Raw genomic sequence first — 13841 nt, 5'->3', positions numbered from 1 at the left:
TTTACTTGGTTACCCAAAAACTACTGGCACTTGCAATAAGTCCAGATATAAGAGAAAAAAATATTATTTTGCACAAAGGAATGCATAGTTGTTAGTAAAACAATATTAGTAGTATAGTTATTACTAAAACAATGTTATAGCATACTTATTAGTAAAACAATTGATGCTTAGTTGGTTGTTATTTCTCCAGGTTTCTGAGTGGTTTAGTTGGTTGGTTGTACAACTGATGCTTCTTCTACTTATATCAGCAACACATCTAGAACAATTGCCACTAGTACCATACCATGTTACAACTAGAGTCTCAGTTGCTGCTGCCACATCAAATAGATTATTACTACAATTCCCAAAAGAAGGCATCTCCATATGTGATTCTATGTCTTCGTATTTATAAGGAATACAAGAAACAATGGCCTTTTGGGAATTTTTGTATGTTAGTTTGCCTCAGCGGGGATGGTAGATGATAAGTGAACAAAATAGTGTTGATTTGCTAGCTACGACAATAGACTCACTATTGAATTGATCCGTTGTATGCATGCAATCCAATCCAGTCCAGAGGGAATGGAATTTCTCCACAATGCAAATTTTACAAGTTGTGTCAGTTGCATTTTCGTAGTTTAGGCAACGCCGCACCAAGATAATGAAGGAACTTTATGATCTAGCAAAAAGTGTTTCTCCTAGACTCCTATCGTGCTATGTGTTCTCAAAACTCAACCCATAAAGCAAAGGATAGAAAGTTTGAAGAGTACTCTAAGTTTTGAATATTCTTTTGTTCTAAGCAGTGGAACATGATCTAAATATTTCTTCACGGTTTGTTTGAGTTCTTAATTATTTTTAGTTTAAAAACAAATAGAAACAGAATCTAATACTAATTTATTTCGATAATTAAATTCGATCTTTAAATTCTATAGTATAAAAATCGGAGATCATTACCACCCTTACGTAGTGGTGGTCTTGCCATCTTCTGGAATCATAAAACAAGAGCACAAATTTCCCATATTCTCATCATTGATATTTTCATTATAGAGAGCGGGGAAGATCCATGGCAACTCACTTGTGTGTGCGGTGAAGCGTAGGAGCTATCGGAAAGACACGAGACATGGGACATAGTTAAATCAATTATGGCCATACCACAGCTGTTGTGTCTATGTATCGCAGACTTCAATGATATGTATCGCACAGGAGAGAAGTTTAGCCTAGATCAAGAGTATACGGAGATGGTGGATGTTTGTGGATTCATGTGTTTTGGCTTTGTTGGTCTTGATCATGATTGAACTTTTTGAGAAAAGGATGTCAGAGGATCCTGGTGTCAAGTACTCAAGTGTGGCTCTAGGCACGATGGAGTGGTATTTTAGATTTCACTCTTCCATAAGTGCTATGGTATGTTGAAGATATGCATGCTTCTAACTATTGGTATCATATATTAAACCGATCAAGACTTCATTATGCAAGAAGCACTACCGTTTATATTGGTATGATGTGTTTGGAAGGAGGAGCCACTTCATAACTTGTATGTTATCTTTAACATCTATAATAATGTTTTTCGCCATACAATTTTTCTTTATATGCTACTGTTGAAAGTTTATAATCGTTTCAGCCCAGGTCTTGACCAATTTCTAGATCCACCACTCGTGGGTCCCACAATTCTCCATTTTATAATATTCTACAAAAAATACTCCATATACATATGGAACTTATTATTTGATAAAATAAACTTGTGGTATACTTATGTTACTTTTATTCTGAGGTTGTTGATGGTGTGTTGAGTATGTGAAAATGTGACATTTTCACTATCAAAGTTTACACAGATTAAATATTATGTAGTGTCTAAAACATCTGTGGATCTTAAAAGTAGACTAAAGGAAGACAAAACCTAAAAAGGATGAAAACAAATGAAGTGCTAGAGATATGAAGATGATTCGATCTGTCACCCCATTATTTACAGGGCTATTACATATTCTCAACTTGCCCCTAGGTAGTTAGAGTGGAACCACTTGACCTCGGGGGTGTTATGGTCCAACTCAAGTTTTGTAGATCTGATAGCCACGTGCCCTTCACGACTTTATTTCGCATTGACGCAAGCTTCACGACGACGCCATGTGACGTCTCTAGTTCCTACTCAAACTCTGCCTAGGTTTTGAGGACCAAACATGAGAAAACATCGACCCGGTGGGTTTGAGGCCCAAACCACCATACCCATCGTGAGTCATGTCTGACATGCTCCCTCCATGATATTAGCACGTGTTACCACCAATCCTCAACCATCCAATCACCAAGTCTTCCAGACCCTCCGCATAACTTGGTCGACCATTGTCTTGATTTGGTAAATACGATCTACTCCTTCATATACACTTGCACTTATCAATAACCCCAGGTACTAGGCACCCCCGCGGTCGGTCCTTTCACTTCTCCAATCCCTTAGTCAAGCCTCGACATTCATCCTTCAACGCTCTGAGTCCTTCGACACAAATCCACTTAACCTTCACCATCAACCACCATCTATGTGCTTGAGACATGTACATCAGAAGTTAAAAAGATATGTTACACGCATAATTACGTCATGGTTAGTTAAACAACTCAATTCAAGGCCAAGAACATCTTTTTCATAATTAATAATCTCTAGTACTACTTAAGACTACAGTGTAGGCGTCCACAAGATGTGGTGCACGGTTCTGCCCCCACTCCCACCCGCGACACCCTCCGTTCAACACCAGCAGCCATCCCCGCCCGCCATCTGCGCGCGTCTGACCGTCTCTCTCGCCCCCGCTCTCCTCTCTGTTGTCCGCGCCCGAATCTCGTCGTCTGTGCGTGTATCCATCTGCGCGCGTCTCCCCAAATCCACTCTACTCCCCAGATTCACATCAAATTCTGGTGAAGCATGCCGCGCCCTCGCCTACCTCTCCTCACCCCACTCTCTCTCCCGCAATCCTCGCGATCTCGCCCCAAATCGACGGGGCTCTCGGTCCTCGCCGACGCTCTCCATGGAAGGAGATCGAGGATTCTGCGTCCGCTATGGAAGGAGATCGCATCCGTTGCGCCCCAACACTCTTTCCCCGGATTATGGTCGGGAGAGGAGGCGGTATCCGAAGCGCGATGAGTGGAGAGGATCCCGTTTGGCCCCTGGGTAGGTCAGCTTCCATGCACCCCGGATATCGGTCCTCGCCCACTCTGCGCCCCAGATCTCGATCCTCGCCCACCCTCTCCATGGAAGGGGATCGAGGAATCTGCATCTGTTGCGCCCCGGATCGTGGTCGGGGAGAGGAGGCGGCATCCGAAGCGCGGCGAGTGGAGAGGATCTCGTTCGACCCCTGGGTAGGTTGGCTTCCATGCGCCCCAGATCTCGGTCCTCGCCCACCCTCTCCATTGAAGGGGATCGAGGAATCCGTGTCCGCTATGGAAGGAGCGGCATGCGGCGGATTCAGGAATCCAGGGGCTGGCCTTCTCCATATCCGTCGCCAGCACATGTGGATTCGCCCCCTCCACGGCGTGTAGTGGATTCAGGCATCTCCTCCCCTCCCTCCCACTCGAAGCCTTACCTCTGTCCATTCCCCAAACATAACAGTGAAGATGGTAGGTGCCACCTGCACGGAGACCTAATCCACAATCTGTTGGCGCCTATGCTGTCGCACGCAAGCTCCGATCCGTTGATCCTGATGGTCGTGCTATCACTTTTGTTTGTCTCCATGCATTTCAATTAATAGGGAACTCCTTGAAGAATTTCGTTCTTTATTTGTTTTCATTATGCTGATGATATATGGATTATTGGATTTATCTACAATTTTAGGTTGGGAGTTTCGGGATGGAGATCACTCAAGTGTTTGGTGGTGGTATTCATACACTAGTTGAACACAATCTTTACCTTTCAGTCACTAAGGTGGCAGGATCAGGGATCATACTTGAAATAAACTTTTGGTTGCACTAAAGATTTTATACTGCTAAGATAAATAATGTTCCATTAAATATGCTGATACTTAGGTGCCAATCCTTTTGGAATTTTATGCTTCTCTTATCTGAAATGTCGCCAAGTCAGGCTTACAATACTACATTCTGTGAATGTGTAGCAAACTATGTGCTGGTAGGTAGCATATAAGTTATAATTGTCTTGTGATTCTAGACTATTTTAAATTATTCTAAGTTAATTCATGACTTGTTGCACCTCATTAGTGTTGCAACTATTGTCGCTATAGGCAATGCCATTGAAGTTCAAGCAACAAAAGATGAAGACATGAGTGTAGCTCTTTGAGCCTTTGATCGATGGTGCACGCCTCTTCCACCCCTTCTCTTTTTTCCTTGAGCTATCGTTTCTTGAGCATGAACCCTATATATTTGTATAGCGTTGTTTCATGATCAGCTAGGAGTCAGTACCATTTAACATCTGGTAGAAATCTGAGCTATCATTTCTTGAGTATGAACCCTATTTTTATAGTGTTTTTTTGTGATCAGCCAGTTCCATTTAACATATGGTAGAAATTTGTATCCGGGTGAGATTTCCATGCCATTTTTTCTAAAATTCGATCTTCGATGCTATTTTTCTAATGGTATAGATCTAAATTTTCCCAACTCAAAACTGAAGCACGCTTCCTCTACTTCCTTTCTCGGCTCTCACAACCCTTTCCCCTCCTCTCGCTTCCAACTATTGGAACTGAAGCATATAGGCTCTGAGGAGAAGCAAGGCTGAATAAGGTCAAGATCTTGGGCTAACAAGGCTGCTATTGTGGGCTATGAGGAGAAGCATCATATTCTTCCATAATTACTCTTGGTGGTATTATAAGAGGTTTTTGAATTGCATTTGTTTTGAGTGAAAGTCGCCTAGAGGGGGTGAATAGGCAAATCTGAAATTTACAAACTTTAAGCACAACTACAAGCCGGGGTTAGCGTTAGAAATAAAGTCGAGTCCGAACGAGAGGGCAAAAACAAATCACAAGCAAATAAAGCGGATGACACGATGATTTGTTTTACCGAGGTTTGGTTCTTGCAAACCTACTCCCCGTTGAGGTGGTCACAAATACCGGGTCTCTTTCAACCCTTTCCCTCTCTCAAACGATCACTTAGACCGAGTGAGCTTTTCTCCTCAATCAATTGGGTCACTTAGACCCCACAAGGACCACCACAACTTGGTGTCTCTTGCTTTGATTACAAAGGTGTTGAGAACAAGAATGGGGAAGAAGAAAAGTGATCCAAGAACAAGAGCTCAAAGAACACGAGCAAAAACTCTCTCTCTAGTCACTATTTGCTTGGAGTGGAAATGGGACTTGGAGAGGCTTTGATTCTATTGGAATTGTGTCTTGTATTGATTGCACTAGCTCTTGTATTGAATGTGAAGTCTGAAAACTTGGATTCCTTGAAGTGTGGTGGTTGGGGGATATTTATAGCTCCAACCACCAAAATGGCCGTTGGGGAGGGTGTCTGTCGATGGGCGCACCAGACAGTCCGGTGCACCACTAGACAGTCCGGTGCGCCAGCCACGTCACCCAACCATTAGGGTTCGACCGTTGGAGCTCTGTCAGACTGGGGCATTGGACAGTCCAGTGCCGCACCGGACAGGTACTGTTCACTGTCCGGTGCGCCTTTTGGTGCTTGCTCTGACTCTGCGCACACTGTCCGCGCACTGTAGCGCTTTTACAGGTTTCCGTTGGAGTCGACCGTTGCGCTGTAGCCGTTGCTCCGCTGGCACACCGAACAGTCCGATGAATTATAGCAGAGTGGCTTTTCTAGAAACCCGAAGCTGAGCAGTTCAGAGTTGATCTCCCTGGTGCACCGGACACTCCGGTGCGCCAGACCAGGGCAGCCTTCGGTTGGTTTTGCTCCTTTCTTTTTGAACCCTATCTTGTACTTTTTTATTGGTTTGTGTTGAACCTTTGGCACCTGTAGAACTTATAATCTAGAGCAAACTAGTTAGTCCAAATATTTGTGTTGGTCAATTCAACCACCAAAATCATTTAGGAAAAGGTTTGACCCTATTTCCCTTTCAATCTCCCCCTTTTTGATGATTGATGCCAACACAAACCAAAGCAAATATATAAGTGATGAATTGAACTAGTTTGTATAATGTAAGTGCAAAGGTTGCTTGGAATTAAACCAATTTACATTTTCATAAGATATGCATGGATTGCTTTCTTCCTTTTAACATTTTGGACCACACTTGCACCACTTGTTTTGTTTTTGCAAAATCTTTTGGAAAATCTTTTCAAAGCCTTTTGCAAATGGTCAAAGGTGTATGAATAAGATTTCGAGAAGCATTTTCAAGATTTGAAATTTTCTCCCCCTGTTTCAAATGCTTTTACTTTGACTAAACAAAAGTCCCCCTTAATGAATTTCTCCTCTTAGTGTTCAAGAGTTTTTTTACCATTTGTAAGAAGATCAAATATTTTAGATACTGATTTTGAAAACTCTTCCTTAAGATATAGATATCAATTGATATAGAATGTCTTAGAGGAATACTAATTTCAAAGATACTAATTGAAGAACATTTAAAAACTTAAACTTGTTTCGATTTTTTTTGAAATTGGCGTGGTGGTGCGGTCCTTTTGTTTTGGGCTAATACTCTCTCCCCCTTTGGCATTAATCGCCAAAAACAGAGTCTTTAGAGCCCTTTTACTTTCTCCCTAATGGTACAAATGAATATGAGTGAAGATTATACCAAAGTGGAGAGCGGTGCAGAGTGACGGCGAAGGGTATATAATACCGATATAGTGGAGTGGAAGCCTTGGTTTCGCCGAAAACTCCATTTCCCTTTCAATCTATGACTTGGCATAAGAATTTTCTTGAAAACACATTAGTCATAGCACATGAAAGAAATATGATCAAAGATATATAATTGAGCTATGTGTGCAAAGTATCAATCAAAATTCCTAGAATCAAGAATGTTTAGCTCATTCCTAAGTTTGGTAAAGGTTTTCTAATCTAGTGGTTTGGTTAAGATATCGGCTAATTGTTCTTTGGTGCTAACATAAGCAATCTCGATATCCCCCCTTTGTTGGTGATCCCTCAAAAAGTGATATTGAATGGCTATGTGATTAGTGCGACTGTGCTCATCTTGCTTGTTGCGGAAGACCCACTTGGTTCCTACAACATTTTGATTAGGACGTGGAACAAGATGGCATACCTCATTCCTCGTGAAGTTGTTGAGTTCCTCTTGCATTGCCAACACCCAATCCGAATCTCTTAATGCGTCTTCCATCCTGTATGGCTCAATAGAAGACACAAAAGAGTAATGTTCACAAAAATGAGCGACACGAGATCGAGTGGTTACCCCCTTATGAATATCGCCGAGGATTGAGTTCACGGGGTGATCTCGTTGTATCGCTTGGTGGACTCTTGGGTGTGGCGGTCTTTGATCTTGTTTATCTTCCTTGGCTTGATCATTGTCATCTCCCCCTTGATCATTACCCTCCTCTTGAGGTGGCTCATCTTCTTGATCCTCATTCTCATCATTTTGAACTTGATCCTCATTTTGGGTTGGTGGAGATGCTTGCATCGAAGATGAAGGTTGATCTTGTGCTTGTGGAGGCTCTTCGGATTCCTTAGGACACACATCCCTAATGGACATGTTCCTTAGCGCGATGCAAGGAGCCTCTTCATCATCTAGCTCATCAAGATCAACTTGCTCTACTTGACAGCCGTTAGTTTCATCAAACACAATGTCACAAGAAACTTCAACTAATCCAGTGGACTTGTTAAAGACTCTATATGCCCTTGTGTTTGAGTCATAACCAAGTAAAAAGCCTTCTACAACCTTAGAAGCAAATTTAGAATTTCTACCTCTTTTAACAAGAATAAAACATTTTCTACCAAAGACTCTAAAATATGAAACATTTGGTTTTTTACTGGTGAGGAGTTCATATGATGTTTTCTTGAGGATTCGGTGAAGGTAGAGACGGTTGATGACGTAGCAAGCGGTGTTGATTGCTTCCGCCCAAAACCGGTCCGAAGTCTTGTACTCATCAAACATGGTCCTCGCCATGTCAAGTAGAGTTCTATTCTTCCTCTCCACTACACCATTTTGTTGTGGTGTGTAGGGAGAAGAGAACTCATGCTTGATGCCCTCGTCCTCAAGAAAGCCTTCGATTTGAGAGTTCTTGAACTCCGTCCCATTGTCGCTTCTAATCTTTTTTATCCTTAATCCGAACTCTGTTTGAGCCCGTCTCAAGAATCCCTTTAAGGTCTCTTGGGTTTGAGATTTATCCTGCAAAAAGAACACCCAAGTGAAGCGAGAATATTCATCCACAATTACAAGACAACACTTACTCCTGTCGATGCTTATGTAAGCGATCAGGCCGAATAGATCCATGTGGAATAGCTCAAGCGGCCTGTCGGTCGTCATGATGTTCTTGTGTGGATGGTGGGTACCAACTTGCTTTCCTGCTTGACATGCACTACAAACCCTGTCTTTCTCAAAATGAACATTTGTTAGTCCTAAAATGTGCTATCCCTTTAGAAGCTTGTCGATACCCTGAATCAGGGGTACCCTCTTCTACAGTATGAAGGCGTTGCACCCATACTAAAAGGGAATTAGGCTTACACCTATTTCCTAATTGATTTTGGTGGTTAATTTGCCCAACACAAATAATTGGACTAACTAGTTTGCTCTAGTCCATAAATTCTACAGGTGCCAAAGGTTCACAATAAGCCAATAAAAAGACCAAGAAAAGGGTTCAAACAAAAAGACCAAGGGACAACCGAAGTGCTCCCTGGTCTGGCGCACCGGACTGTCCGGTGCACCACCGGACAGTGTCCGGTGCACCAGGGGACTCCAAGCTGAACTCCTCACCTTCGGGAATTCTCAGAGGCGCTCCGCTATAATTCACCGGACTGTCCGGTGCCCCAAGGGAGAGCGACTCTGAACTCGCCAGCTTCGGAAATCCGCTCCGCTAAAATTCACCGGATTGTCTGGTGTGACAGCGGAGCAACGGCTACTTCGCGTGCAACGGTCGACTGCAACGCATTAAATGCGCGCCTGCGCGCGCAGAGGAGCAGAGCACGCGCGGGTGTCACATTGGACAGTCTACAGGACTTGTCCGGTGCACCACCGAACAGCCAGGCGGGCCCACAAGTCAGAGCTCCAACGGTCGGAACCCAACGACCAGGTGACGTGGCTGGCGCACCGGACAGTGTCCGGTGGCGCACCGGACAGTGTCCGATGGCGCACCGGACAGTGTCCGATGGCGCACCGGACTGTCCGATGCGCCCATCGACAGCAGCCTCCACCAACGGTCAAGTTTGGTGGTTGGGGCTATAAATACCCCAACCACCCCCACATTCAAGTCATCCAAGTTTTCCCACTTCTACACCTTACAAGAGCTATAGCATTCAATATAAGACACACCAAAGTGATCAAATCATCTCCCAACTCCACACAAAGCTTTAGTGATTAGTGAGAGAGATTTGTTGTGTTCATTTGAGCTCTTGCGGTTGGATTGCTTCTTTTTCTCATTCTTTCTTGTGATCATCTCAATTGTAATCAAGGCAAGAGACACCAATTGTGTGGTGGTCCTTGCGGGAAGTTTGGTTCCCAATTAATTGAGAAGAGAAGCTCACTCGGTCCGAGGGACCGTTTGAGAGAGGGAAAGGGTTGAAAGAGACCCGGTCTTTGTGACCACCTCAACGGGGAGTAGGTTTGTGAGAACCGAACCTCGGTAAAACAAATTCGTGTGCCACACTCTTTATTCGCTCTCGATTTGTTTTCACGCCCTCTCTCGGACTCGTTCTTATTTCCAACGCTAACCCGGCTTGTAGTTGTGATTAAGTTTGTAAATTTCAGATTCGCCCTATTCACCCCCCTCTAGGCGACTTTCAATTGGTATCAGAGCTTGGTGCTTCATTAGAGCCTAACCGCTCGAAGTGAGATCGGGAGATCACGCCAAGAAAGAGATGGGGACCGGCGAGAAGCCCGCCACAAGCCACAGGAAAGCTCCATCGGGAGAGTCCTACAACAAAGGGAAGGGGAAGGAAAAGGAATCCCCTTCACACAAGTCGCGTCGGAGCGGTGACAAGAAGAAGAAGATGAGGAAGGTGGTCTACTACGAGACCGACTCCTCGTCGCCATCCACCTCCGGCTCCGACGCGCCGTCCGTAACTTCTAAGCGCCATGAGCGCAAGAAGTTTAGTAAGATCCCCCTACGCTATCCTCGCATTCCTAAACATACGCCTTTACCTTCCGTCCCATTAGGCAAACCACCAACGTTTGATGGTGAGGATTATGCTAGGTGGAGTGATTTGATGCGATATCACCTAACCTCACTCCACAAAAGTATATGGGATGTTATTGAGTTTGGTGTACAGGTACCATCCGTAGGGGATGAAGATTATGATGAGGACGAAGTGGCCCAAATCCAACACTTCAACTCCCAAGCCACAACTATACTCCTCGCCTCTCTAAGTCGAGAGGAGTATAATAAGGTGCAAGGGTTGAAGAGTGCTAAGGAGATTTGAGACGTGCTAAAGACCGCGCACGAAGGAGACGAGGTGACCAAAATCACCAAGCGAGAAACGATCGAGGGGGAGCTCGGTCGCTTCTGGCTTCGCCAAGGGGAGGAGCCACAAGACATGTACAACCGACTCAAAACCTTGGTGAACCAAGTGCGCAACCTCGGGAGCAAAAAATGGGATGACCACGAAATGGTTAAGGTTATTCTTAGATCACTTGTTTTCCTTAACCCTACTCAAGTTCAATTAATTCGTGGTAATCCTAGATATACACTAATGACTCCCGAGGAAGTGATAGGAAACTTTGTGAGCTTTGAGTTAATGATCAAAGGCTCAAAGAAAATCAACGAGCTAGATGGCCCCTCCACGTCCGAAGCACAACCGGTTGCATTCAAGGCAACGGAGGAGAAGAAGGAGGAGTCTACATCATGTAGAACACCCATCGACGCCTCCAAGCTCGACAACGAGGAAATGACGCTCATCATCAAGAGCTTCTGCCAAATCCTCAAACAAAGGAGGGGGAAGGATTACAAGCCCCGCTCCAAGAAAGTGTGCTACAAATGTGGTAAGCCCGGTCATTTTATTGCAAAATGTCCATTATCTAGTGATAGTGACAGGGGCGACGACAAGAAGGGGAGAAGAAAGGAGAAGAATAGGTACTACAAGAAGAAGGGCGGCGATGCCCATGTTTGCCGGGAGTGGGACTCCGACGAGAGCTCCACCGACTCCTCCTCCGACGAGGACGCCGCCAACATCGCCATCACCAAGGGACTCCTCTTCCCCAACGTCGGCCACAAGTGCCTCATGGCAAAGGACGGAAAAAAGAAGATGGTTAAATCCAAATCATCCACTAAATATGAGTCCTCTAGTGATGATAATGCTAGTGATGAGGAGGATAATTTGCGTATTCTTTTTGCCAACCTCAACATGCAACAAAAAGAAAAATTAAATGAATTAATTAGTGTCATCCATGAAAAGGATGAACTCTTGGACACCCAAGAAGACTTCCTAATCAAGGAAAACAAAAAGCATGTTAAGGTTAAAAATGCTTATGCTCTAGAAGTTGAGAAATGTGAAAAATTAACTAGTGAGCTAAGCACATGCCATGATTTAATTGCCAACCTTAGAAATGAGAATGCTAGATTAATTGCTAAAGTTGATTCAAATGCTTGTGATGTTTCAATTCCCAATCTTAGAAATGGTAATGTTGACTTGCTTGCTAAGATTGAAGAATTGAACATCTCTCTTACTAGCCTTAGGATTGAAAATGAAAAAGTGCTTGCTAAGGCTAAAGAATTAGATGTTTGCAATGCTTCCATTTCCAATCTTAGAGATAACAATGACATTTTGCGTGCTAAGATTGTTGAACTTAATTCTTGCAAACCCTCTACATCTACCACTGAGCATGTCACTATTTGCACTAGATGTAGAGACATTAACATTGATGCTATTCATGATCATATGGATTTAATTAAACAACAAAATAATCATATAGCTAAATTAGATGCTGAAACTGCCGAGCATGACTTAGAAAATGAAAAGTTTAAATTTGCTAGAAGCATGCTCTATAGGGGGAGACGCCCTGGCATAAAGGATGGCATTGGCTTCCAAAAGGGGGACAATGTCAAACTTAATTCCCCTCCTAAAAGATTGTCTAATTTTGTTAAGGGCAAGGCTCCCATGCCTGAGGATAACGAAGGTTACATTTTGTACCCTGTCGGTTATCCCGAGAGCAAAATTAGGAGAATTCATTCTAGGAAGTCTCACTCTGGCCCTAACCATGCTTTTATGTATAAGGGTGAGACATCTAGTTCTAGGCAATCTACCCATGCTAAATTGTCTAAGAAGAAAACTCCTAGTGCATCAAATGAATCTAACATGTCATTTAAAACTTTTGATGCATCTTATGTTTTAACTAACAAATCTGGTAAGGTAGTTGCCAAGTATGTTGGGGGCAAACACAAGGGATCAAAGACTTGTGTTTGGGTACCCAAAGTTCTTGTATCTAATGCCAAAGGACCCAAAACCATTTGGGTACCTAAAGTCAAGAACTAAACTTGTTTTGTAGGTTTATGCATCCGGGGGCTCAAGTTGGATCATCGATAGCGGGTGCACAAACCACATGACGGGGAGAAGAAAATGTTCTCCTCCTACGAGAAAAACCAAGATCCCCAACGAGCCATCACATTCGGGGATGGAAATCAAGGTTTGGTCAAAGGATTGGGTAAAATTGCTATATCTCCTGACCATTCCATTTCCAATGCTTTTCTTGTAGATTCTTTAGATTACAATTCTGACCATTACATTTTGGGACTAACAAATGTTCATTTTGAGAAAGACAGGGTTTGTAGCGCATGTCAAGCAGGGAAGCAAGTTGGTGTTCATCATCCACACAAGAACATCATGACGACTGACAGGCCACTCGAGCTCCTACACATGGATCTATTCGGCCCGATAGCTTACATACGCATCGGCGGGAGTAAGTACTGTCTAGTTATTGTGGATGATTATTCTCGCTTCACTTGGGTATTCTTTTTGCAGGAAAAATCTCATACCTAAGAAACCTTAAAGGGATTCTTGAGACGGGCTCAAAACGAGTTCAGCTTAAGGATCAAGAAAATAAGAAGCGACAACGGGACGGAGTTCAAGAATTCTCAAATTGAAGGCTTTCTTGAGGAGGAGGGCATCAAGCATGAGTTCTCTTCTCCCTACACGCCACAACAAAATGGTGTAGTGGAGAGGAAGAATAGAACTCTATTGGACATGGCAAGGACCATGCTTGATGAGTACAAGACTTCAGATCGGTTTTGGGCCGAGGTGGTCAACACCGCCTGCTACGCCATCAACCGGTTGTATCTACACCGAATCCTCAAGAAGACATCATACGAACTCCTAACCAGTAAAAAGCCCAATATTTCATATTTTAGAGTCTTTGGTAGCAAATGCTTTATACTTGTTAAAAGAGGTAGAAAATCTAAATTTGCTCCTAAGACTGTAGAAGGCTTTTTACTAGGATATGATTCAAACACAAGGGCATATAGAGTCTTTAACAAGTCCTCAGGACTAGTTGAAGTTTCTTGTGACGTTGTGTTTGATGAGACTAACGGCTCTCAAGTAGAGCAAGTTGATCTTGATGAGATAGGTAATGAAGAGGCTCCATGCATCGCGCTAAGGAACATGTCCATTGGGGATGTGTGTCCTAAGGAATCTGAAGAGCCTCCAAATGCACAAGATCAACCATCCTCCTCCACGCAAGCATCTCCACCAACTCAAAATGAGGATAAGGCTCAAGTTGATGAAGGAGAAGATCAAGAAGATGAGCCACCTCAAGATGACGACAATGATCAAGGGGGAGATGCAAATGATCAAGACAAGAAGGATGAAGAACCAAGGCCGCCACACCCAAGAGTCCACCAAGC

The sequence above is a fragment of the Zea mays genome, chromosome 7 (genome assembly GCF_902167145.1).
Source record: "Zea mays cultivar B73 chromosome 7, Zm-B73-REFERENCE-NAM-5.0, whole genome shotgun sequence".
Lineage (NCBI taxonomy): Eukaryota > Viridiplantae > Streptophyta > Magnoliopsida > Poales > Poaceae > Zea > Zea mays.
Note: the sequence above shows the minus strand (reverse complement) of the source record.